The 27,942-nt window shown below is 37.3% G+C and overlaps 1 long non-coding RNA gene across 1 annotated transcript; it reads left to right on the top strand.

Annotated features, from left to right (window-relative positions):
- Positions 1 to 178: 178 nt before the first annotated feature.
- On the top strand, positions 179 to 27,942 carry LOC127683455 (uncharacterized). Its single transcript, XR_007977545.1, has 7 exons — positions 179 to 357; positions 3,219 to 3,368; positions 16,897 to 16,974; positions 18,594 to 18,657; positions 21,558 to 21,737; positions 25,517 to 25,673; positions 27,781 to 27,942. It is a non-coding gene; the product is annotated as an uncharacterized LOC127683455 (long non-coding RNA).

Genomic DNA, 27,942 nt, shown 5'->3' with positions numbered 1-27,942 from the left:
ATTATCTTTTTATTTGTGAATTTCATACATGTAAACAATATATTAACTGTTATCATTATAAATGTTGCTACAATATTTCTCAGATCTTCCCTTTCAACTTTATTTACTGTGTTTTCATATAATGAACTCTTTAAAATTTAGTATGACTTATCCACTGAATACTTGTTCTGTTAGGTGGAAACCAGGACCAGAAGAATCTTATTTTTTCTATATGGAAACCCTTGTAATGGAAGACATGGGACGAATACATCGAACCTTGCTGTGCCAAGGTCCTGTGGAACTCACAAGGGGCAGGAAAACGAGTAAAAGACACCTGTCCTTATTTAAGATGTTTTGGTTGTGTCTAGTAACCTGTGGGTATGTGCAACATGCATTCCTTACTATTAGGCCTTTTTGTACCAATATAAAATGTTCTTTTACTTTTTTTTTTTTTTAAAGATTATACTTACTTCATTACTTCATGATTGCAACTTCTTTTTACTTTACCATGGTGGAGGTTTGGTCAACAATCTCCTACACATTTCTAAATTTGTTTTGTCACAAGTTTTAGACACATTTTTTTTTAAAAAAAAAGAATTATTTAGGGTGCTGTCCTGCTATTTGAATCTGGGGAAAGAATAACAACAAACTTGAAAAGGAGGCAGATGTGCAAGCACATGCCAGTAATTTTAGCATTGTTAAAGCTGATTTATGAGTATTGAAACTTTGTGGGATATGTGGACCAAACAATGAGACATGTTCTCAAAATAAAACATTTAAAATATGACAAACAGGTATCCTCTTGCTTGTTACTTCCAGATAGACTTTAGAAGCACGAGGGGGTCATCCCTGATTGTGATCCTTTTACACAAGTGACAACCCGTGTAAGCCTCTTGACCTCATAGTTTCCACATTAGTATGAAGAATCAAGAAGCAGCTATGATCCCTACTAATAGCAGCTACTAAGCAGGGGAAACTGCAGGCACCAAGTACTTCCTTGTTGGTGATTCTGCACATACTAGAGAAAAGTGAGGTGATTAAATGAAGCAGTATACAAGGTTGCACTGTAACTTATGACCATAGAGGTGTTTTCTGGGACCACATCACATATAATCTCCTCTGTACATGATCATAGTCTTCATATTATTATTGAAGGTATGAATTTGATACTGGCATTATCAAGTAAATAATTTAAGGTATGTTCTCATAAGTTTGTCAATGGATTTAAGGACAGAAATCAATAATATAGTTTGTTCAGCTTGGGGGGATAAACTTTCTGGTCATCCATAAATACTATTCCTGAAGATCCACTTCAAAAACTGTGAGAAAATGAAATGTTCAGAAGAGAATAATGGGATAAATTTGGATTTCAATCCTGATCAGTCAGTGTAAGCTCCCAGCATAGCAAATGTTAGTGTCTTACAGATGCAGGTTGAAAATAAGTGAATGTCCAAGCTGTCTGTCAGTCTGTCATCCTTCTTGTTATTTCTACTCAACTCACTTTCAGTCCACACTTGGAAATATTCACATTTTTTTAGAAGATAGTAATCAACTCATTTGAATGAAAAATGAAAAATATATATATATACTCATAGTGTGCCTCTCAAGTGTAGTTGGTATATGTAAGTGAAATTCACTTTAATTTTTGAGAGTAAAGGAAACTAAAATGAATGCTTTTCTTGAAAGAGCATATATTTCTCTTGCTTCTACTGTCTAGTGAATAAAAAGTTAAATCATTTTGAGACTGTCTTTCATATTATAAGAGCATTGTTAGTCTCATAGGAGATGATTGTCATTATTTCCATTTGCAAGGGAGATTATTGCTTATCAGACATTTAAATTGGAGGTTTCTGTTTTATGCATTTCTTCTGAGTTTTGGTTCATATATACGCATATATATGTATATATATTTACAATTAGATGTCTTGTGGTGGAAAGAAAATATAAGTACAATTGTTTCATTTGATTTGACATGTGTTTGTATGTTTGTGTATGAGTGTGCATCTGTATCCCTTAGTAAATATTACATATGCCTGTATTTTGACTGTTACATGATACATTAAGTAGTATGGGAAATTTTCTCTGCAGTATCATGTTTCAAAAACATCACCCATTTGAAATATATATATATATATACATATATATATATATATATATATATATATGTATATATATATATACACACACACACACACACACATATGACTTTTTTATTCAGGTTTTATATTGTGTCATTTGTCTCCTGAATCTGAGAGAGGCAGAGTAAGTATCTTCAGTTTTGGACTAACATATTAGCTTAACAGTGTCCAATACATATTTATATACCCAAGTGCACATACACACACACATACACACACTCACACATATACACACATACACACACAAAGAGGTAATATTCAGCCTATCATAAAGTAATAGAAAATTACACATCTGGGAAGGATTCTGTCAAAAGATAGAAGGGAAAGGAGAGAACAACAACAAAATATAATTAGAAAATAGTATATATGTATGTGAATTTTTCAAAGGACAAACTTCATAGAAAAGGAATGATAAGAGAAGAAAATTAATGACTCCAAGATTATAGTTCTTTCAAACATTTCACAAGATCAGAATGCTTGATGGGACATATTTCTACTTAATTGTTTAAATTATTGAGACAAATACTCATCCTTTTGTATACTTGTATGAGATGTGCTTTGTGTGTTTACTAAAGCAGCCATTGTAGTGAGCTGATGTGGCTTCTTAGTATTCAAAGAAGGGCAATGGAAAATGAATTTTATTCAGTTAGACAATATTTCTGTATTATTTATTTTAGAAAGATTATTAAATGTAGTTAAGCAAAGTATAAAATTTTAACTAATATTGTTTGGTCATCATGGAAATAAATCAAAATGGTTACTAGTTAACAATATTTAAGGAAGAAATCTTCAGATACATAGCTTTCTAAAAATACCACACACATACACACACACACACACATTTATAATATATTCATTTTAAACTTCTCCAGTCAGAAAACAATCAGGCTATGTCTATTTTGAGCAATGAGAGGCTTGTATCCAGTAACTCTGTTCAACACATGCTTTGTTGAATTCCATCTCCCCTGGCTTGAACTGTGTCTGAGTGATAAACCAGAGGAGTCCTCCTCTGTTCTGGGGCAGGAGCAACTGTTTATTTCCACAAGCAATACCAACTACAATGCAAATCAAACTAACAGAGATACTTGATTCTTTTTCTAGGAATAAGAACAAGTTTAAGATCAAATGTATCCTCCCACTGGATAACCTGTGGACTGTGGATAATGTGGACCTAGTCAAAAAAAATCAAACCTGTCCTTGCAAGAACCTTTTCCTGTTTTTGCCAGATGGAAATTTTTTGGCCACCTTTTGGTAAGACCAACACTTTGGACCAGTATTCACAGGAAGATAGCTGTAGAAATTTTGGGGTTATGTAGTGCTTCCTAATAATTCACAGGTTAAAACCAATTAACCAGAATGTTTACAAAATAAGAATCCAGTTTAGTCTGATTTTATACAAGGTGCCAACTCCAATTTTACCCTTCTATGATGACCTCAGTTTCTCTATACTTTCCACAACATACATTCCACATATAAAGATAAACCTTAGTTTTTCATCTGTGATGTTTATCAGGACTGAAAAAGATTCTTGGGGCAGAATGAAGGTACATTGTCTTCTAAGAACAATGTGGACAAAACAAAACATATCCTCCACATTCTTTTCTCCATAATGTCTGATATTATTTAGGCTTTGAAAATAAACAAAGTGATATCTCTCCAATAATACTGCATAGAATAGTTAAATTTAATCAATACCTCAGATGCTCACCGGTTAATTTCCATAAAAAATAGTATTTAAGTGAACAGACAAAAATGGTTACTCATAGAATGCTCAAGTATTTGAATGTCTGTGTCACAGATTATCACTGAAGGCATATTGTTGACTGAGAAGGATAAAGCTCAAGGGATAAGGTTCCATCAGATCCTCGATGAGCTCATGTTGATCTGCCTTAGCTCAACGGCCAGGCTCTTCCAAGCCTTCCTCACTTCTCTTACCCTACTTTCCTCCCACAGGTTCACACCTCTGAATCTGCCCTCAGCTTTTTTGCACAGTCACCTTAGTCCAAGCTCAGCACCCTAACTCTACCCTCAACTTTTCTAATCTCCTGCCTGCAACCTCAGGCCAGTTGGGGGAGTAGCCAATGGCCAATACTCCTTAGATCTCACATGGCTGGTGACTCTTTCTCCATCTGTAGCACAGTGAATCTTTTGCTCCTCACCTGAATCTGCTAGCCTTCCTGTAGAAAAACTGGAAGTTCTGCCTATTTCACCCAGCTCATTGGCCATTAGGATCTTTATTGATTGATGAAGAATGAGTTAGGTAGCAGGACCTTCAGGGTTCACATGCAGATTCCTGATCAAAGTCTCAGAACCAACCACTACATATCACCAAGTACCTATGAGGTTTCCACCTGTATCACTTTTTTTATAGTGGTATGTGATATGCTACATATATATATACATACATATGTGTACACACATATATATATACATAAGTGCATATAAATTAGTATTTATATATACACATATACATACACACATATGTGCATATATATTAGTATGTATATATGCATGTATATGCACACACATATATATACACATATATACACATACATATGTGTATATACATATATACACATACATATACACATACTATGTGCATATATATATATATTATGTATATATGCACATAGTATAGTGTATATAGTATATATACATATATATACAAAAGTATGTATATATACATATGCCCATGTGTGCGTATATATTCATATATACATAGGTGTGTATATATACATATGCACATATGTATGTTTGTGTGTATATAGATATATATATATATATACATGCGCGCGTTTGTGCATGCGTGTGTGCGTGTGTGTGTGCGTGCGTGCGTGTGTGTGTGTGTGTGTGTGTGTGTATGTGTGTATGTGTGTGTAGGTTGAGGGGCACAGACATAATCCACCCTTCTGATAAAACAGTAGAGTGTGTGAGCAGTTAATGGTAGAAACATGAATGTGCCAGTCTGTGGGCAAGACTCAGTGCATAGGTCCATAGGAAGTCAGCTTGAGTTATGGTTGTTAGAATCATGAGAAAGTAGAGATATATACCCAGGAGAGGTATAGCAGGGTCCTCCAGAAGTGTCATGTCCAGGTTTCTGAGGAACTGACAGACTGATTTCCAAGAGAGGTTGTACCATCTTGCAATCCCACCAGCATTGAAGGAGTATTCCTCTTTCTCCACATCCTCGCCAACACCTGATGTCTCCTGAGTTTTTAACCTTTGGCATTCTGACTGGTTTAAGGTGAAATCTCAGGGTTGTTTTGATTTGCATTTCCCTAATGATTAATGATGTTGAACATTTCTTAAGGTTCTTCTCAGCCATCCGAAGTTCTTGATCTTAGAGAGTAAGCTATTGGTGATCTGTTCAGGAACGTTTCCCCTGTGCCTATGTCCTCAAGGGTCTTCCCCAGTTTCTTTTCTATTAGTTCCATTGTGTCAGGTTTTATGTGGAGGTCCTTGATCCACTTGGATTTGAGCTTAGTATGAGGAGATAAGAATGGATCAATTCGCATTCTTCTGCGTGCTGACCTCCAATTGAACCAGCACCATTTGTTGAAAAGGCTATCCTTTTTACACTGGATGTTTTCATCCCCTTTGTCGAAGATCAAGTGACCATAGGTGTGTGGGTTCATTTCTGGGTCTTCAATCCTGTTCCATTGATGTGCTTGCCTGTCACTGTACAAATACCATGCAGTTTTTAACACTTTTGCTCTGTAGTAATGTTTCAGGTCTGGGATACTGAATCCCCCAGAAGTTCTTTTACTGTTGAGAATAGTTTTAGCTATCCTGGGTTTTTTGTTATTCCAGATGAATTTGAAAATTGCTCTTTCTAACTCTATGAAGAACTGAAATCAGTCTGGTGGTTCCTCAGAAATCTGGGCATGACACTTCCGGAGGACCCTGCTATAACACTCCAGGGCATATACCCAGAGGATTCCCCTGGCATGCAATAAGGACACATGCTCCACCATGTTCATAGCAGCCTTATTTATAATAGACAAAAGCTGGAAAGAACCCAGATGTCCCTCAATGGAGGAATGGATACAGAAAATGTGGTATATTTACACAATGGCATACTATTCAGCAATTAAAAACAATTAATTCATGAAATTTTTAGGCAAATGGTTGAAAGTGGAAAATATCATCCTAAGTGAGTTAGGAGGAGTTCGGTAGTGGTCCTTCTGTTTCTATTTTGTGGAATAGTTTAAAGAGTATTGGTGTTAAGTCTTCTTTGAAGGGCTGAGAGATTTCTGCACTAAAACCATCTGGTCCTGTGCTTTTTTTGGTTGAAAGACTTTCTATGACCCCTTCTATTTCTTTAGGGGTTATGGGACTGTTTAGATGATCTATTTGATCCTGATTTAATTTTGGTATCTCATATCTGTCTACGAAAATGTCCATTTCCTCCAGATTTTCCAGTTGTGTTGAGTACAGGCTTTTGTAGTAGAATCTGATAATTTTTTGAATTTCATCAGTGTCTGTTGTTATATCTCCCTTTTCATTTCTAATTTTGTTAATTTGAATACTTTCTCTCTGCCCTTTGGTCAGTCTGGCTAAGGGTTTATCTATCTTGATTTTTCTCAAAGAACCATCTTCTGGATTCGTTGATTCTTTGTATGGTTCTCTTTGTTTCCACTTGATTGATTTCGGCCCTGAGTTTGATGATTTCCTGTCTTCTTCTCCTCCTGGGTGAATTGACTTCTTTTTGTTCCAGGGCTTTCAGGTGTGTCATTAAGCTGCTAGTGTATGCTCTCTCACATTTCTTTTTGGAGGCACTCAGGGCTATGCATTTTCCTCTTAGCACTGCTTTCATTGTGTCCCAAAGATTTGGGTATGTTGTGCCTTCATTTTCATTAAATTCTAAAAAGTCTCTGATTTCTTTCTTCATTTCTTCTTTGGCCAAGGTGTCATTGAGTAGAGTATTGTTCAGGCTCCATATGTATGTGGGCTTTCTGTTGTTTTTGTTGCTATTGAAAACCACTCTTACTCCATAGTGATTGATAGGAGGCATGGGATTAGTTCGATCTTCTTATATTTGTTGAGATCTGTCTTGTGACCAATTATATGGTCGATTTTGAAGAAGGTAACATGAGGTGCTGAGAGAAAGGTATATTCTTTTGTTTTAGGGTGAAATGTCAGTCAAATATCAGTCAAATCCAATTGGTCCAAAGCTTCAATTAGTTTTACTGTGTCCCTGTTTAATTTCTGTTTTCCTGATCGGTCCATTGAGGAGAGTGAAGTGTTGAAGTCACCCACAATTATTATGTTCGGTGCAATGTGTGTTTTGAGCTTTAGTAAAGTTTCTTTTACAGATGAGGGTGCCCTTGCATGTGGTGCATAGATATTCAGAATTGAAAGTTCATCTTGGTGGATTTTTCCTTTGACCAGCAAGAAGTGTCCTTCTGTGTCTCTTTTGATGTCTTTGGGTTGAAAGTCAATTTTATCTGATATTAGAATGGCTACTCTGGCTCATTTCACGAGACCATTGGCTTGTAAAATTGTCTTCCAGCCTTTTACTCTAAGGTAGTGTTTGTCTTTGACACTGAGGTATGTCTCCTGTATGCAGCAAAATGTAGGGTCCTGTTTCCTTATCCAGTCTGTTAGTCTATGTCTTTTTATTGGGGAATTGATCCCATTGATGTTAAGAGATATTAAGGAATAGTGATTATTACTTCCTGTCATTTTTGATGTTATTTTTATATTTGAGTTGTTATCTTCTTTTGGGTTTGATGAAAGAAGGGAACTATCTTGCTTTTTCCAGGGTGTAGTTTCCCTCCTTGTATTGGAGTTTTCCTCCTATTATTCTTTGCAGAGCTGGGTTTGTGGAAAGATATTGTGTAAATTTCCTTTTGTCATGGAATATCTTAGTTTCTCCATCTATGGTGATTGAGAGTTTTGCTGAGTATAGTAGTCTTGGCTGACAATTTGTGTTCTCTTAGAGTCTGCATGAGATCTGCCCAGGATTTCTAGCTTTCATGGTCTCTGATGAGAAGTCTGGTGTGATTCTGATAGGTCTTCTTTCATATGTTACTTGGCCTTTTTCTCTTACGGCCTTTAATATTCTTTCTTTGTTTAGTGCATTTGGGGTTTTGATTATTATGTGACGGGAAGTATTTCTGCTCAGGTCCAGTCTGTTTGGAGTTCTGTAGGCTTCTTGTATATTCGTGGGCATCTCTCTCTTTAAGTTGGGAAAGTTTCCTTCCATAATTTTGTTGAAGATATTTGCTGGCCTTTTCAGTTGTAAATCTTCACGCTCATCTATACCTATAATCCTTAGGTTTGGTCTTCTCATTGTGTCCTGGATTTCCTGGATGTTCTGGGATACAAGCTTTTTGCATTTTCTTTAACTGTTGAGTCCATGGGTTCTATGGTATCTTTGGCATCTGAGATTCTTTCTTCCAGCTCTTGTATTCTGTTGTTGATATTTGCATCTATGGCCCCTGATTTCTTCTCAAGGTTTTCTATCTCCAAAGTTGTCTCCATTTGTGATTTCTTATTTGTTTCTACTTCTGTTTTTAGATCCAGGATAGTTTTTGCTCAATTCCATCGTTTGTTTGTGTTTTCCTATAATTCTTTAAGAGATTTTTGTGTTTCCTCTTTCATGACTTCTGCCTCTTGACTCAAGTTCTCCTGCATTTCTTTAAGGTTGTGTGTGTGTGTGTGTGTGTGTGTGTGTGTTTCTTCGTTATTGGCTTCTATCTCTTGAGCCTTATTCTCCTGAATTTCTTTAAGTGATTTTTGTGTTTCCATTATACGGGTTTCTAGCTTATTCATGTTCCCCTGTATTTCTTTAAGAGATTCATTTATGTCCTTTTTGTGTTCTTCTAGCAGCATCATGACCAGTGATTTTAAATCCAAATCTTGTTTTTCTGATGTGTTGGCATAACCAGGACTTGCTGATGTTGGAGAGTTTGGTTCAGATGCTGCCATATTGCCTAGATTTCTGTTAGTAGCGTTCCTGCCTTTACCCTTTGCCAACTTGTTCTCTGGCGTTAGTTTGTCTTGTCTCTAGCTGGTGTTTAGGCCTCCTGTGAGACTCTAGGACTATTTCTGCAACACTGGATGGCTGGGATTCCTCTGTAGCAGATTGCTGATGTGCTGTCCTCCTCTTGGGTGCTCTTGCAGCCCTAGTGTGCCTTGCCCCAGATTGTGTCTGTGAACCAGATGGTGCCCGTTTGCTCCTTCAGGGAGTACTGGTGGTGTATGCTGCAGGGACCTTTTCCGAGTGATGATCACTCTCCTGGGCAGCCGATCTCCCAACCAGGTTGGTGCACACAAGGCTAGCTGCTCAGGCCCCGAGTCTAGGCAAAAGCCTGGCAGGCCAAGGCCCAAAGTTCCCCTCGGGCTATGAGTGTTAACTGGTTCTGTCAGGTGGCCAGGATGGCAGCATGTGCGTGCTCCCTGAAAGTGCTGGGGAGAGTCTGCTAGGCTAACAACCTCCTGGCCGGGTTGGCACACAGATGGCCCACTGAGCAACCCAGGTCTTGGGGCAGTCCAGGGCCTGTCGGGGCCTAGACCCCTACTCTGTTAGCCTTGGGCTATGCCTGTTAGCCGGCTTTGCCTGCTAGAACTATCTGGCATCCTGTAGCCAAAATGGAGGTGCACATGCCGGGCCAGCAAAGAACCCCCTGGCCAGGTTGGCACACCGATGGCCCCCGAAAAGCCCAGGTCCTGGGTGCAGGCCAACTCCCGTAGGGCTTAGACCCCCACGATGTTGGCCTATGGTTATGTTTGCGTACCTCAGTCTGTCTGATCTCTCTGGCGTCCAAGAACCAAGATGGAGGCGAGTCTCGTAACTGACTGGTGGGAGGCAGATTTCTGATATGGGTTCTGTGCAGTGAAAAGTGCTGTAAATCTGCCACCGCTTGCAGCCCGGCTGGCCAGTGATGGTCAGTGGTAGTGGGCGCAGGGTCTGCCTGGACCCTGTCACCTTGGTTCCACTGCTGATGGCCCTTCCTCTGGACCAGCCACTGCTGCTGCCACTGCCCCTCATGTTCCCTCTTTCATGTCTTCTGCCTGTTGACTCAATTTCTCCTGCATGTCTTTAAGTGATTTTTTTTAATATTTTTATTTTCTATATTCTTTGTTTACATTCCAAATGATTTTCCCTTTCCTCTTTATTGGCTATGATCTGTTGACCCATATTCTCCTGAATTTCTTTAAGTGATTTTTTTAAATATTTTTATTTTCTATATTCTTTGTTTACATTCCAAATGATTTCCCCTTTCCCGGATCCCCCCTCCCCATATGTCCCATAAACCTTCTTCTCTCCATCCATTCTCCAATCAAAAGGAGGGATCCTTATTTTCTCTGTCCTTATATTCCCCTCCAATGCTAGATCAATTTCCATTCTAAGGGCTTCTAACTTTTTCATGTTCCCCTGTATTTCTTTAAGAGATTTATTTATGTCATTTTTGTATTCCTCTAACAGCATCATGACCGGTGATTTTAAATCCAAATCTTGTTTTTATGGTGTGATGGGGTATCCAGTACTTGCTGTTGTTGGAGAATTGGGTTCAGATGCTGCCATATTGGCTTGATTTCTGTTAGCAAAGTTTCTACGTTTGACTTTTGCCATCTGGTTCTCACTGGTGTTAGTTGGTCTTGTTGTCACTGGTTGATGTTTCAACCTCCTGTGAGCCTGTAAGGCTATTTTCACACCACTTGATGACTGGGTTTCCCCTGGCACAGATTGCTGATGTGCTGCCCACCTCTTGTGTGCCGTTGGAGCCCTGCTGTGTCTTGCCCCAAGCAATGTTATACTCGGGTTGTCTCCATCCAGGAGCGAAGATGGCGGCGCAGAGTCACTCCAAGTGCTGATCACCAAGTAGGGCACAGGAACCACCACTGGCTGGCACATAGACAAACCACCAATCTGCCCAGGTCCTGGGCGCAGGCAGACCCTCGGCGGCTTGCACCTCCAGAGATCTTAAACTCGGGAAATCTCAGTCTCTGGTGCTGCCTGTCTGCTCTGTCAGGGAGTGAAGATGGTGGCAGGGAGTCACTCCATGAATTTCTAATCTTAGGCATTCTGACTGGTGTGAGGTAAGATCTCAGGGTTGTTTTGATTTGCATTTCCCTAATGACTAATGATGTTGAACATCTCTTAAGGTGCTTCTCAGCCATCCCAGTTTCTTCAGGTAAAAATTCTTTGTTTAGCTCTGTACCCCATTTTTAAATAGGGTAATTTGGCTCTCTGGAGTCTAACTTCGGAGGCTGTGGGGACTCCCTCCAAGTGCTTATCACTCTTCAGGACAAATGTCCCAGGACAGGGCTTGCACACAGACAACCCACAGAGCTGCCAGGCCTTGGGCACAGTCAGAAGCCTGGCGGGCTGTGTCCTGAGCAATGTTAAACTCGGGATATCTCTGTGTACCTGGTGTTGCCTGTCTGGTCTGTCCAGCAGCAGAGATGTCGGAGTTTCCCTTCACTTTCTGTACTCTGTTTTTTTTGCCTTTGTTTTTCTTACCAGATGAATTATCAAATTGCTCTTTCTGACTCTATGAAGAATTGAGTTGAAATTTTAATGGGGATTGCATTGAATCTGTAGATTGCTTTTATCAAGATCGCCATTTTTACTACATTAATCCTGCCAATCCGTGATGGGGGGGGGGCGTACTTTCCATCTTCTGAGATCTTCAGAAGACTTGAACTTCTTTCACTTGCTTGTTAGGGTCACATCAAGTTAATTTATATTATTTGTGACTATTGTGATGGGTTTTGTTTTCCTAATTTCTTTCTCAACCTATTTATCCTTTGAGTAGAGGAAGGCCACTGATTTGTTTAAGTTAATTTGATATCCAGCCACTTCGATGAAGTTGATTATCATGTTTAGGAGTTCTCTGGTGGAGTCTTTGGGGTCACTTAAGTATACAATCAAATCATCAGCCAATAGTGATAGTTTGACTTGTTCCTTTCCAATTGGTATCCCTTTAACCTCCATTTTGTTTTGTTTTGTTTTGTTTTGTTTTTTTTCCTAATTGCTATGGCTAGGACTTCTAGTACTATATTTAATAGGTAGGGAGAGAGTGGTCAACCTTGTCTAGCCCCTAATTTTAGTGGGATTGCTTCAAGTTTTTCTCCATTTAGTTTGATGTTTTGTTTGCTGCTGGTTTGTTGTATATTGATTTTACTATGTTTAGTTATGGGACTTGAATTCCTGACCTTTCCAAGACTTTTATCATGAAGGGGTGTTGGGTTTTCTTAAATGCTTTCTTAGTGTCAAATAAGATGATCATGTGGTTTTTTCCCTTGAGTTCTTTCATATCGTAGATTAGTTACATTGATGGAGTTCCTTATGTGGAACCATTCCTGCATTCCTGGAATGAAGCATACTTGATCATGATGGATGATCATTTTGATGTGCTTGGATTTGGTTTGCAAGGATTTTATTGAGTATTTTTGCATTGGTATACATAAGGGAAATTGGTCTGAAATTCTCTTTCTTTGTTGGTTCTTGTGTGGTTTAGGTATCAGAGTAATTGTGGCTTCATAGAAAGAAATGGGTAGTGTTTTTTTCCTTGACAAAGTTGTCATTGAGTAGAGCATTGTTTAGCTTCCACATGCATGTAGGCTTTCTTTTGTTGTTGTTTTTGAAGACCAGCCTTTGTCTGTGGTGATCTGATAGGATGCATTGGATTATTTCTGTCTTCTTATATCTGTTCAGGCCTGTTTTGTGACCAATTATATTGTTAATTTTGGAGAAGGTACCATGACATGCTGAGAAAAAGGTATATTCTTTTGTTTTAAGATAAAATGTTACGTAGATATGTGTTAAAACTATTTATCTATGGTTTTCTATTTATTATCCTTTATATTGTGAAATTTTCTTTTTGTCATGGAATATCATGGTTTCTCCATCTATGGTAATTGAGAGTTTTCTTGGTATAGTAGTCTGGGCTATCATTTGTGTTCTCTTAGGGTCTGTAGACATCTGGCCAGGATTTTCTGTCTTTTAAAATCTCTAGTGAGAAGTTTGGTACAATTCTGATAGGTCTGCCTTTATATTTCTTGACCTTTTTTCCTTATGGCTTTTATAATTAAACAGATTTTTCCCTTGAATTCTTATGTCTTGTTTATTAACATATGTGTTGTCCAACTATTATTTATTTTAAAATATTTCTGTCTAATCAAAAATAATTGTTAATTCCTAAGATATCTACAAACTATTAAATAGAGCAAAGAATATCAAGAATTAATTTGCTCTTCATATCCACATGTTCTGTATTATTTTATCTCTCTAATTCTGCCCTCTGTTCTTTCAGTATGCCTGTGCACACTCACACCTGCTTTGGAGGAACAGCTACATAATCATGGCTCTTTATCCTCATATTTATTTGAATGTTCTAGGCATAGGGATATCTTTTTATGTAACTTCTGTTTAGAAATAATTTTTATTAACTTACCATTGGGGTGTGTCTGTTTGTGTGTGTGTGTGTGTGTGTGTGTGTGGTCATGTGTATACATACAGTGCATAGGACAAAATTTATAACATCACACATACTCTGTAGGTAGTAGTTTTGTTATTGAGTTACACATATAGTTGTTAAATAATTGTCTATTTGGGGCTGGAGAGATGGCTCAGTGGTAAAGAGCACTGCCTGCTCTTCCTGAGTTCCTGAGTTCAATTCCCATCAAACACATGGTGGATCGCATCCATCTGTAATAGGATCTGATGCCTCTTCTGGTGTGTCTGAAGACAGGTACAGTTTACTCATGTAAATAAAATGAATGAATGTTTTTAAAAGTGTCTATTTTTCTAATACTTACATTATTGTTCCATTTTCACTATTGGATTTAGTATAGATCATAAATTTAACTGTTACATAGCATGCAGAGCATTGAAGACCATTACTTCTATAAAACAGAATAGAATATAGCTCAGGAAATCACCTTCTCTCTGACTTTTATAAATGCTAATGGGTACAAAATGTATCTAGTGTCGATATTCTAACATGTCACTGTTGAAATTGCACTTAAAAAAAAACCACAGTGTATATAATGATTACCACACAATTTGATTTTAATACTTTCTAGGTTATACAAAACAGTGATTAAAGAGAAAATGTAGTATAAAAGTAATTTCTAACCAGTGACATTAAATAGAATACTCAGTAGCTTAGCTAAACCAGATGTGTCCTCAGGACAGAGAACACCAGAAAAGCAGATAGTCCTGCAGGGAAATCCACTTTTGCCTCTGCTGCTTGATTTCAGCTATGGCAAATGCTCAGTATTGTAGAAGAGCAAGCTCCCTGATGTCTTTCAACACCTTTGTGACTTATATCCAATCCCTTTAAAGTAAACATTTTTACTGATTTTCACCCACGGCTAGTGCTTTCACATATTACCCTGCCATAATTATTAACCAACTTTTGTATAGTTTAGAAGATTGGGATTGTGTACTTTTTAGATTTTCTTCATGTGAGGATGTGTTTATTTCCCTTTCGTTCTTGAAGAAATGTTTTCAGAACATAAAAACATTCTAATTGAAATAAATACCTTTCATCACTTTCCTTTCTCCATGTTCTCTAGTGAGTATTTAGCAATGGTCTTCTACATTTTTGTCAATTCTTTGGTGGTTTTCTTTGATTTTATGTTTACAGTTTGGCCTTTTAGGTTTGACAGTTCTTTGTATTTCATTACACTTTGTATTTCCTAAGGGTGAATTAAGAATATATTTTTTCTATTCTAACTTAAGGATTTCTTTTCCTCCCAATTTTCCCTTTTTTTTTTATTGCTAGGATTGAATTCAGATTCCTTAGAATCTGCTCATATTTTAAAATACTTAGATGCAGATGATTTTAGAATAGTATTAATCTGATAATTTCTTATAAATATAGAAATCTGCTGTCAAATCACCTGCATGAATCCCAAGATATCCCCAAACCTCTCCCTAGATGCACATGTCTTCTCCTACTCTTGACTTTAAATACAAATATATAAAATATTGGCTTTTTGACTGAATAGTCTAGAGATAACAGTGAACTGAGCTGTCCTCACGAGACAATGCCTGTGTCATGGCTGGAGGACAGCATTTTGCTACATGCCTAGATGTCTTTAAGTAAGCTGTTCTGAAATTCATAGCTTGTTACTGATAGCAACACCCCACTGTTTCACATTTAGTTTATTGATATGTAATTTCAATATTTACATTGTTTTTATTTCTATCCATTTAGGATAAAATGTATAGTTCCTTTTTCTTACAATAAACATAGTTTTATATATCATTGAACAATAATTATAAGACTTTTTTCCTCATATTGGGAACATGTGATTATAAGGTTAATCTTATCTCCTGAGAATTACTTACTTATCCCTGGTTCACCATGAGTCAAAAAATATTTTAATGTATACAAAATAAACCTGGTTTTCTTTTCATTTTCATGCATTAAAAACATTAATTTTAGAACTATTTTGTTTAAAAAGACACTATCTCTTGAAATGTGTGTGTTTTATAAACATCACTATCAGGAAGAAATGCACACATCTTTGCAATCATTAGTTAGAACTTAATATGTTTGAAATGCTCAGAGAACACAATATTTTATAATAATGTCAATTAAAATTCTATGTAAATTATTTCTCTATCTTATGTATGCTTTTCTATAATCCTTTGTTTTTAAATTTTACAGAAGTTCTCAGATATTCAACAACATATCAGAAGCTGTACTTTTTCCTTAAATTTATTTTGCTCACTGTGTTGTATGATTGTGTGTTTATGTGATTGTGTTGTGTGATTGTATGTGTGATTGTGTGCATAAATATGTGTGTTTGTATATGTGATGTTCGAATGTGTCCTTGAATATATGAATTCTGAGCCATGAGCTATGTTTTTATCCAGATCAAATGCACACATTGTTTCCTTCCTATTTGTGTTAAAACCACAAGAACAGAGATGTTCTTGAATATTCTAAAATGTTTTTGCAGAATTTTTAGTCTATAGATAGCAAGATGTAAAATCAGTTAGTGTAACTTGTTCTTATTTATAAAATTTAAGTAACCTGTCATGTTGTGATATGGTCTTGGATGGATCTTCAGCAAAACAGAGAGAGAGAGAGAGAGACAGAGACAGAGACAGAATTATTTTCAGGGTAATAGGTTATGCCTAGTAGATAGAAAACAATAAATAAAAATTCTGTGAAAGAAATGGCTTATGAAGTGATTTCCTTTGGTTTTGGTTCAAGGCTGCTTCTGAATAGTGAGGGGGAACTTGTGCTATGTTTCTTAATTAAGGGCTTGTTTCCTAGTCACTTACAATGCTTTTATTATATGGAGCATTATATAGAAAGGGTACTAACTTTTCTTTTCTTTTCTTTTGTTTTTAAATTTTCTTTTCTGTCTTTTTTCTTTTTTAATAGCTGCTGCTATTAATCGTTATTTACATAATACTGTGCACATTCTATGCATTAAAGTAAAAGTGTGAAATGAGGGAAGTCTAGATGGGGAGGAAGCAAGAGGTGGTTCTCTGTTTCCACCACCCTCCCTGCCTGTCCGCTGCCATAATGAAAGGAAAATCAGGATGCTGAGCTTCTGCACCCATGGCTACTCAGTCTTCCTTTATCATACACAACCTGCTACAGTTACATTTTCATACCAAGTATCCACGTAGTTAATTTTGTGATACATATGGTAGACTGGCAGTCTTCCAGAGTTATTTATTCTATACTAGAGTTGCCATTTTAGACTGTAGATTATAAGCAATGATTAGATAATAACTAATTTTGTAATCATGAGCTTCAAAGTTATTTTATACCATTCTTCTCTGTACTTTTCACAGCCATTATGTGTAACAGCAACAAAATTCGATAAGGTGAATGATATAATTAAGTAGTTACTACCAATGATAAGAATACCTGTAAGTATTTTCAAGTTACTTGGGGTTAAAATTTAATTTTGTTTTTGAGATCCACATATGTGCAAATGTGTATAAACAATACAGATGAAACTTAATTATGATAAATTTACAGCTCATATTTTTCAATCTTCTCCTTTTGGAAATAAAGGCATCTAAGATATAATAATAGTCTTGAGAGGGACTTTTTATTGAATATCTTATTTACATTTCCATAAAAATGAAACACATAGCCCAATGGTATTGAGGCATACTTTACTATCACTAGAAAAAGATTCTTTGTAATAAATTGAGATTAATTGGTTGTATGTGCACACCTGATTTAACATATGCCAATCTTATAGACAACAAAATCTTTCTTTTTCTTTCTCTTTCTTTCTTTCTTTGTCTTCATTATAATTTTTTGCAATTCTTTTACAGTATATGATTCCTCTCCTCTCCCATTCCTTCTTGTTTTCTTTTCCTATTTGCGTAGGTGTAAGTGTACACGTTCTGGTGTGTTTGTGTTTGTTATTAATTCTTTAATAAATGTGTTTGTATATTTCTGTTTTTCTCTCTGCATACATATTTGTATATTTATTTTTCTCCTTTTAATTGTGCATCTCTGTGTAATTCTCTATCTCTCATTCTGTGTTTATTTCTCTGTATGTCCCACTCTATCACTTCATGTGAGTTTGTATGATGACAATCTGAATGTTAGTCTGTTTCTCTGTCTCTGTTGCTCTTTCTCTGTCTCACACTCTTTTCTCTCCTTTTATGCTTGGGTGCGTAGAGCTTTGAGTGTCTGCTGGAATGGATTTTTGTCCCCTAGCATAATACATTTGAACTCTATGGGAAATTTCCTTAGTTTTAATCATGAACTAACAAGAAAGTACTATTAATGAAAATCCAATTAGAGCACACAATTATTTTCATCACTTCTTGAGGATGCTAAGTATTTCAGAAGAATGTACAATTCATATGATTGTTTCAAATGGATCCATAACTCTGTGTGCAATAATTTTTAATTATGTTGTGGAACTTCTTTCCAGTATCTCGTCTATTTTCCAGGTTAGATAAATCTTCATCCTCTCCATAGACTGGCTATCTCTAAATGAAAGCCAATTCTTGTGTGTACTCCTAGGCAGCCTCAAAGCCTCTCTGTTTTTTGTCTATTTTTCTCACTGTTGCTGAAATAACCATATCTTTCAAATGTTCTTTCATAAAGTCATCATAATCACTGTGAGTATATGACTCTCTGGGTACTAGGCTGTGTGCTCATGTCAAATCAATATTTAATATTCCACTGACAGACTGGAGAGACCTATGTGAGTGATTTTGTAATAATATTGGTCGTGGTTAGTGTTGATGGCTGAATGTAATTTCTTATTCTGCTATGGATCCGTAGACCAAGATTACCTCAGTGAGGAAAGGCAAGTCCCCAAGGGTTTTCTCCTGAAATCAGCCCTGATGACTCAAATCTGTATTCAGAAGACATGTCCTTAATGCTAGTCCTAATAATTTCCAATGCTAGTCCAATTTCCCTGCTACAGAACTGGAAATTGCAAGTAAAGAAAATCACTAGATTCTTCAAGATTCTACTGTCAGATTATTTGTGACAGTTGTTTCTTTTTGGCTCTCAGAACAGTGGAGATTATCAACTGTGGTTCTGTCCTGGCCACGAGTAAACTCCAAGAGCACTCCAAGGTAAGTACCAGGGAAATCTAAGGGAGGACTGGCTGAGTTCAGAGGTCTAACACTGAAAGAACAATTCATTGTCTTTAAGTAAACTGCCAACAAAAGACTTTTTTCTTTTGTGTGTCTGTGTGAAGATTTCTCATAAGCAGCAAGAAATTCGGCAACTTTAAAAAATATTCTATTTGTTTTGTTTTTGCACTTTTGATCCAGGATTTAAAAACTGAAACTGTGGTAGGTTGGAGCAAACATCCCCCAAAATTCTGCAATGTGTCTGAGGACTTTGACTATAAATTGTTTTTGTTTGTTTTGTTTTTAATAGTCATTCCAAGTATCCATGAAATATATGGTTTCGGTAAGTCCCTCACCCTCCCAAAAGCCATCCTCACTCCTAAGAGGAGGATGGCTGTATCCATGCCCTGAGTCCACACTGGGGAAGGTGGGAGCATTGCTTCCGTGTAAATTATGTACTGCAATTTTTTAAAGTCCTCTGCCTCAATAATTCTTTATTTTTATTTTTAACTTCTGAACTGTCAGCCATTGTGCCCTCCACCACCACCCACTATTTTTGTTCCCCAGCTTTATGTATGAAGGCTTTGTTCTCCCTGGGAGTGGGTTGAGGTGTTGAGGCAGCCAGGACTGTCCTGTACACTGACTTGAGACCATTTTAATAAGAGTGCACACCTTACAAACAAACAAAAATTTGTAATGAAAATTGTAAATGTAGCCATATCTCAGAGTCCATGTGAAATATGCAGCTCACATCTCCATATGACTAACAATTCCACCAATGAATGAGAGATCATATTTACATTATTGGAGATGTCCCAATGGAATCACCTGCTATTCCTTCTATTACCTTTTTAAAATAAATCATTGCCAAATAAATAATAGTAATAAAATTAAAAAAAGCATTTGGATAAGATTTAAAATTCTAAGATCATCACGCGTGCTTGCAAGGGTGATCTTTTAAATGCTAATAAATAGGGGAGGTTCTAATGTAGAAAGTGACCTTCAGACAAGTGAGAGTAACAATGTCTTTTGAAGATTAGAGAACATGGTTATTCAAAATTTTCTCATGTATCATAAAAAGAATCTATGGCATCATTTGGAATATTTGGAGGAAACTGAAACTGGACTTTTTTTTTTTTTTTTTGGATTTTGGTTTTTGGTTTTTTCAAGACAGAGTTTCTCTGTGTAGCCATGGCTGTCCTGGAACTCACTCTGTAGACCAGGCTGGCCTCGAACTCAGAAATCCGCCTGCCTCTGCTTCCTGGAGTGCTAGGATTACAGGTGTACACCACCACCGCCCGGCTTGACACTGGACTACTTTTAATTTTCTCCAATATTTAATTTCAGGGTTTTAATTCAGTAGATAATAACCAGCACAAACTCAACCCACATATTTGACTTTATTTTCCTTTATGCAACAGAGTATTGCTATTGAGTTGAGGCAGGTAAGGAACTCTCAATCCTTACTGTTTCAATCAAATGAGTGTTGAAAATACAGACATGTGCCAAAATGATCTGTTCCTTTTGCTTTTTATAAGGCTGACAAGATAGCAGTGCTCAGTCAGTGAAAAGACATAGGCGGAGTGGCACATTCCAAAACAAATGTATTGAGGGAAGTGTGTCAACTTGATAATATTTTAATATTAAGTGTTGGAAGAGTTTTGCATATCATGCATACTTCTGAAATCCCAAGACCTAATTCTCTTGTTATTTTATCAGCATCATTTTGAATGTGTATTTCAACACACAGACCATACACAAGTATGTATCCCTCATATTTAGATGTTTCTATATTGATTACTTGGATGGATCTGGAGTCTTTTTATCTAAATGTCGCTGTAAATTTTGCTCCGATTGTAGTGCTGACATTCTGTGTCAGAAGAAAAGGGAAATCAAGACGTTAATCATATTGGTGGTTCATCGGAAAGAGATAAAGCCAAGGTTACATAGTGCCTAGAAAAACGTATCTACTACAGATCTCATACTCTCTAAGGTTTCATTAGAGAAGAAATGCCTTAAAACAGGGGAGAGCACATCAAGCACCTGCATTTAATTCTAATTTTGTGTTTGTAATTCTGGCCTAGAGTCACTGTTTGTCAGAGCACTCTAAAAACATTCTGTCCTGTACACTGAAAGGGATTATTGTTACTGCTTGTGAGAAATCTTCACACACACAAAGAATAAGAAGAAAAAGTCTTGAGACTGCAGTTTCCTTAAAGTCACTGAATTGTTCATTGACTGTGTTTTGGTGCCTTCCCTAGGTGTAGCAGATAGGAGAGAGTTTCCTTCAACTGTCATTGTACATATGTCTCTATGGAGAAACATGTTTTATTTCATCCAGCTTTGTGATTGTACCCTTTCCTCTGGTGATTCTTCTTAACCCTCAGATTATACATTATCTGAAGTGCTGAGAAAAGTTGTCTATTGAATATAATGTCATCCTGCCTCATTATTAGGCCACATTCTCCCAGGTCCAATTTAAATATTTCCCACCTCGCACGCACAGTGGGAAATATTTAAATTGATTATCATAAAGCTAGACAATTAATGTATATTTTCTATGATGTTAAAATCTTATTGATATTAGGTCTCAAACAGGCAAGTCTGAATGAATACTGTCAATGTATAACACAAAATATGTTGCCATACAAAATTCTCCAATGGGTCTAAGTGAAGTTATAAATTGAATTTTTTTCTCCTCGATTTTAGAGTTCTCAGATTACGCACCCTTACTTTATCATAATAACCATGTAAGTCTCCTAATGCTTAGGGTGTACAATCTACATTGTCCCAAAAAAGAATGAAACATAAAATACAGCAGTGTTTCCTAAATCCGATTGGAAGAGTTGCTCAGTCTCATTATTCTTAGTGTCAATACATATTCTCATTTCTTCTTACAGGTTGTGAGAATCCACATGACATTATAATGACACAACTTCAAAATACCTTCAGTAGACTGAACTCAAGAATTTCCACAGCTTTTCCCATCTTGCCTGGGTTGTTGGTGAAAGACACAAATGCAGATGCACAGGGGCAATTCATCTTAAAGCCCCGAGACTCAACTAGCACCCAGCAGTAAAGTGAGTCCTCCACCTTCCTTCAAGTACAATCCCGGTTCCCATTTCAATTTAGCATAAGATATCAATGCATGTTGACATTTTCTTGCTCAGGGGAGAGGCACTGTAGAAAACAAACCCAAAACTAAACAATATGCCCCATGTCCAGGTAGATATCTCTATATTCTGATACCAAGACTAAGCTTGATTATAAGAACATCCTATTGTTCCAGACAAATAGAATATATACATTCTTTTTTGAATTGAATATCATCTTGATTTACATTGCCATGGTAAAACCTTTCTCAATTTCCCCCCTCCCCAAAGACCCCAAACCCCTCCTGCCTCCCCTTGCCTCCACATATATGCCCCTCTACCCGACACACTCCCACCTTCCCCCCCCCCCAGTTTTCCTTTGGTGGGCCTCTGTTGAGCCTTTACCTGACCAAGGACCATTCCTCCCACTGATGCCCAACAAGGCCTTCCTCTGCCACATTTTTGACTGGAACCATGTGTGCCCCTTGGTTAATGGTCCAGTCCCTGGGAGTCTGGGGTATCTGTTCTTGGCTGTTCTTCCCATGGGGCTGTAAGCCCCTTCAGCTCCTCTGGACACCCCCTCCAGCTCCTCCATTGAGAACCCCACGCCCAATCCAATAGTTGGCTGCTAGCATCTGCCTCTGTATTTGTAAGGCTCTGGCAGGACCCCTCTGGAGACAATCATTGCATGCTCTTTTTGGTATACACTTCTTGTCATCCTTACTAGTGTCTGGGTTTGTTGACTGTTTATAGGATGAATCCCCAGGTAGGGCAGTCTCTGGGTGGCCTTTACTTCAGCCCCTGCCCCACACATTGCCTTCCTTATTGCTCCTGTGAGTATTTCGTTCCCTTTCTTAACGGAACCAAAGCACCCTTACTTAAGTTCTCCTTCCTGAGCTTCCTGTGCTGAGTGAATTGTAACTTGTTTATTTTGAGCTTTTGGGCTAACTTCTGCTTAATAAGTGAGTGCATACCATGTGTGATCTTTTCTGATTGGGTTGCCTCGCTCAGGATGACACTTTTAGTTCCATCTATTTGCCTAAGAATTTCATGAATTCATTGTTTTTAATAGCTGAAAAGTACTCCATTGTGTATATATACCACAGTTTCTGTATCCATTCCTCTATTGAGGGACATCTGGGTTCTTTCCAGCTTCTGGCTATTATAAATAAGGCAGCAATGAACATAGTGGAGCATGTGTCCTTATTACATGTAGGAGTATCTTCTGGGTATATGCCCAGGAGTGGTATAGCTGGGTCAGCAGGTAGTACTATGTGTAATTTTCTGAGGAATCGCCAAACTGATTTTCAGAGTGGTTTTACCAGCCTGCAGTCCCACCAACAATGGAAAAGTGTTCCGTTTTCCCCACATTCTTTCCAGTATCTGCTGTCCCCTGAGTTTTTCATCTTAGCCATTCTGACTGGTGTAAGATGGAATCTCAGTGTTGTTTTGATTTGCATTTCCCTAATAAACAAGGATGCTGAACATTTCTTTAGGTGCTTTAGGGCCATTCGAGTTTCCTCAGTTGAGAATTCCCTGTTTAGCTCTGTACCCCATTTTCTAATAGGGTTTTTTGACTCTCTGGAGACTAACTTCTTGAATTCTTTGTATACATTGGATATTAGCCCTCTATCGGATGTAGGGTTAGTAAAGATCTTTTCCCAATTTGTTGGTTGCCATTTTGTCCTATTAACCATGTCCTTTGCCTTAAGAAGCTTTGCAGTTTTATGAGGTCCCATTTGTCGGTTCTTGTTCTTAGAGCATAAGCCATTGGTGTTCTGTTCAGGAACTTTCCCCCTGTGCCCATGTATTCAAGATTTGTCCCTACTTTCTCCTCTATAAGCTTCAGTGTGTTTGGTTTTATGTATAGATCCTTGATCCAGTTGGACTTGAGCTTTGTACGAGGAGATAAGAATGGGTCCATTTGCATTTTTCTGCATGCAGATCTCCAGTTGATCCAGCACCATTTGTTAAAAATGCTGTCTTTTTTCCACTGGATGTTTTTAGCTCCTTTGTCAAATATCAAGTGACCGTATGTGTGTGGGTTCTTTTCTGGGTCTTCAATTCTGTTCCACTGATCTTCCTGCCTTTCTGCATACCAATACCAAATAGTTTTTATTATGATTGCTCTGTAGTAGAGCTTGAGGTCAGGTTTGGTGATTTCCCCCAGAAGATCTTTTGTTGTGGAGAATAGTTTTTGCTATCCAGGGTTTTTTGTTATTCCAGGTGAATTTGAGAATTGTTCTTTCTAGATCTATGAAGAATTGATTTGCGATTTTGATGGGGATTGCATTGAATCTGTAGATTGCTTTCAGCAAGATGGCCATTTTTACTATATTGATCCTGCCAGTCCATGAACATGGGAGATCTTTGATAAAAGTCTTGGAGAGATCAGGAATCCAAGGCCCATACCTAAACATAGTAAAAGCAATATACTGCAAACCAGTAGCCAACATCAGGTTAAATGGAGAGAAACTTGAAGCAATCCCACTAAAATCGGGGACCAGACAAGGATATCTATTCAATATAGTACTTGAATCCCTAGACAGAGCAATCAGGCAGCAAAAGGAGGTCAAAGGTATACAAATTGTAAAGGAAGAAGTCAAAATAACACTATTTGCAGATGATATGATAGTATACTTAAGTGACCCCAAGGCTTCTACCGGAGAACTTCTAAAGCTGATAAACAACTTCAGCAAAGTGGCTGGATATAAAATTAACTCAAGCAAATCAGTAGCCTTACTCTACTCAAAGGATAATCAAGAGGAGAAAGAAATCAGGGAAATGACACCCTTCACAAAAGTCCCAAATAATATGTCATACTTAGGTGTGACCCTAACGAAGCAAGTGAAAGATCTATATGACAAGAACTGTAAGCCTCTGAAGAAAGAAATCAAAGAAAGTCTCAGAAGGTGGAATATATACATTCTTATGAAAGGGGAAATACTGCTGATGATATAAATTTAACAATGGTTCTCCTAAAAGCTCAACAATAAATCTAAGAATGGGAAGCGTTTCACTATGACATTTGAGGACAATAAAAAACTGATTGGTGTAAATAAAAGTGAGAGTGGCTATGAAAATGGATATGACTACTGAAGCAATTGCCTGTACATAGTTCAGGGAAATTGATCAATTAGATATCATTTATCTTATGATGCAGTGTAACTTAGCATCATCTTGTAAGAATTCCCACATGATCATATCTTAGAGAACACTAGATCATGCCTTAGAGACATCTTACAAATTAGTAACAGCATAGAGTAAAGGGGATGCCTAACCCATCATAACAGGGATATTATGCAATTGAAATTTGTTTTTTTAAAAGAGCCATTTAAATTACAGTGTTCTAGGTAATGATCACATCTGCTCCTTAGATGCAATGGGAAGACATCTTAAGAAAAAAAAGACCTTTTCTGACATAGTGTTTACATAGGGGCTCTGTGCCCCACCAGGACCAAAGAGGATAACTCTTTGGAAAAGAGCTGAGTTGCATTTTTCAAGATGGAAAATGGCCCACAGCAATTCTGGTAGGTCTCATATGGTTCATTTCTGGTTCTCCTAAGGAAAATCTGAAGAAAATAAGTGTTGCCTATCTTTCAGGATTAACATTAGGATGGGATGTGTATAAAAAAAGATTGAGGCACAAAACCAGTTTGAGGCTTGTCAATGCCAGCCCCTGTGATCACCATTGGTCTGATTTTCATGACCAAATAGTGCTCTGTGCTCCATGACATGTGACAGGTATTTCCCTTTCTTCCTCTCAGGGCATCCTGTCCCTAATAAGGGAAAAGGCTCCACAACAGAGGCCATATTCATATCTCCCAATGAGACATCATGCAAAACATTAAAGGAAAAGTTGGATCCTGGGAAGAGGTGGATATAAACAATCACTCGGTCCCTGAAGTGGCCTGGAACCTAAAGGTAGGGAACGTCCTTGCATCATCCACTCTCAGCATTCCTCTGAGTCTACATGAGTAGTTTCCTTCATCATGAATTCCCTTGAGTGATAGTAGATATATATGAGAGAAATCTGGCATGCTGAAAGGTTCCTCTGCTATTCACAACATAAGGACTAGGAACTCAAACAGAAATCTAGTCAGAATGAGCAATAATGTAACTATGTATCTTTCATTTGATTTTTTCATGTGGCCATGTGAAGGGTCACTTCATACATGAGTGTTCCCCTGGGATGCACGCCTAGTCAGATGCATTGACCACCAGGCTTCTTCTTTCTCTGTCACTCTCTCCTTTTTTCTGAGAGGCAAATTTCACTTTCTCAGTATAGAGTATGTGAGTGACTCATGTATCTCTTTGTTACACATACTCATGACCTGCACATCTCTAACTCATGAAACATTGGTACCCAAATGCAGGTCCTCATGGCTGTGAAACAGGTATTCTTCATTACCCTGCCATACCTTCTGCACCATAAAATTATAATTTTTATCTTATTAAAATTAAAATCCAATTACATCATTTCATTCCTTCCTGTCCCTTGCTCTGAGTTTGTTTCCCAACAATCACCCACTTCTGTGAAAATACATGGTCACTTTTCATTCATTGTTATGATTATATAGATAAAAATGAGTCTGTAAATATGTTCAAACATCAGGTCCAGTGTCCTCGGTAGTATATGGACTAATTCTGTGAAGTTTGTCTTCACAAGATTTACTCATTCCCAGTTAGTGTTGCTATCATGGATGATGCTTTGATCAGAAATTGTTTTGATAAGCCTATCATGTTGTCAGACTATCAAATGTGAAGCCTTGCCAACATGTCTAGGAGGCCCAATCTCAAAGCAGATTACCTGATTCTCTGGTGTACAGTCTTTCTGACTCTTTTAACCAATGTTTGGAGCCCAAGGTTCAGGAGTTAGTATGCAATTTGTACACAGTTGGGCTTGGAGCCACAGGATATTTTGTTCTCTGTACCTTGAATAGCTGTGTTTTTTTCTGTAATACTCTCCATTCTTTACCAAGAGAACCTACTTTGATGTATGGATAAGGGCTACATTATTATGTACAGATTTTAGTTTAATTACTTAAAACAGAGTAGGGAATCATGCTTGTTTAGAGAAACAGTGATAGGACTGTCTCTAAAAAGCTATGACCTCATGTGATCTCATGCTTCCAATAATAGACATTATTTTCTGACCTTTAGAAATTAGATAATAACTGAATATGGTTGCCTTTGTTGTAGTTACCATAACTGTATATTTCTATTACTTAAAAGTAGCATTTGACCTGAGGTACTGATCTCTTATGTGTGCTAGTTTGCTGAGATGTACCGTAGAGGCACTATGACCTAAGGAGAGATTCTTTTGCAATCCAAGCAATTCTGAAAATCTGCTATTAGTTTTCCCATTTTGATGGACAAAATTTACTGGCTCTACATATCAGTCAACATTCTGCCTTGGGGAAAGTTGGGGAGCTGTGAAGAAAGTTGGAACTAAACTAAATTTTAGAGTTGACTGTGTTTTGAGTAATCTCCATAATTTATCTTTTCTGCAAAATATTTTTCTCTCTTTAAAAAGCGTTTCTTCAAATTATTAAAGGAAGTCTGATGACTTCTCCATTATATGACCAGTAGTTTGCTGTTCCCCAAAGGATCAATGACAAAGAGAAATTAGCAGAAGTAAGGAGGTAATATCTGGTCAAATATGTGAAAAATATCAACAAAATAGAAGTTATATTTGCTTACACACATAGAGATTATGTATCCCAGAAATATACACTAAAAATCCTGACTGACAACAAAAGTTTCAATTGTTCACAAATATGGAAGACATTTTGAAACAGAAGTCACAGTGGACCATGCTTATGACTATCATCTTTTTATTCCATGTACATTTTTTATTTCCCTCTGAATCAGGGGCAACATTTCAAGCAATATTTCGAGTGTTCATTCTTACTTTGATTTTATTCATGAAGGTCCATACATAAGATACAATTGCTCTGTCCCCTTTCTTCATATTTACAAATCTAGTAAACTTGTTTTAAAATAACTGTCTCTTTGTTCATTCTTTTAGAAAAACTCCCAGAACCAAATGTTGCTCTTCTGGGACAACTTTTTAGGATTTTACCTAAAATTGCAAGAAATTCTTCTGTTAACAAAATGCCATCTCACCATCTATCTGCTGAGATAGCACCATATATCTTATGGCAATAAAGTCCTGGAAAATTTTATTGCC

The sequence above is a fragment of the Apodemus sylvaticus genome, chromosome 4 (assembly GCF_947179515.1).
Source record: "Apodemus sylvaticus chromosome 4, mApoSyl1.1, whole genome shotgun sequence".
In the NCBI taxonomy this organism is placed as follows: domain Eukaryota; kingdom Metazoa; phylum Chordata; class Mammalia; order Rodentia; family Muridae; genus Apodemus; species Apodemus sylvaticus.
The sequence above is the reverse complement of the archived record's forward strand: the minus strand, read 5'-3'. Positions and strand labels throughout refer to the sequence as shown.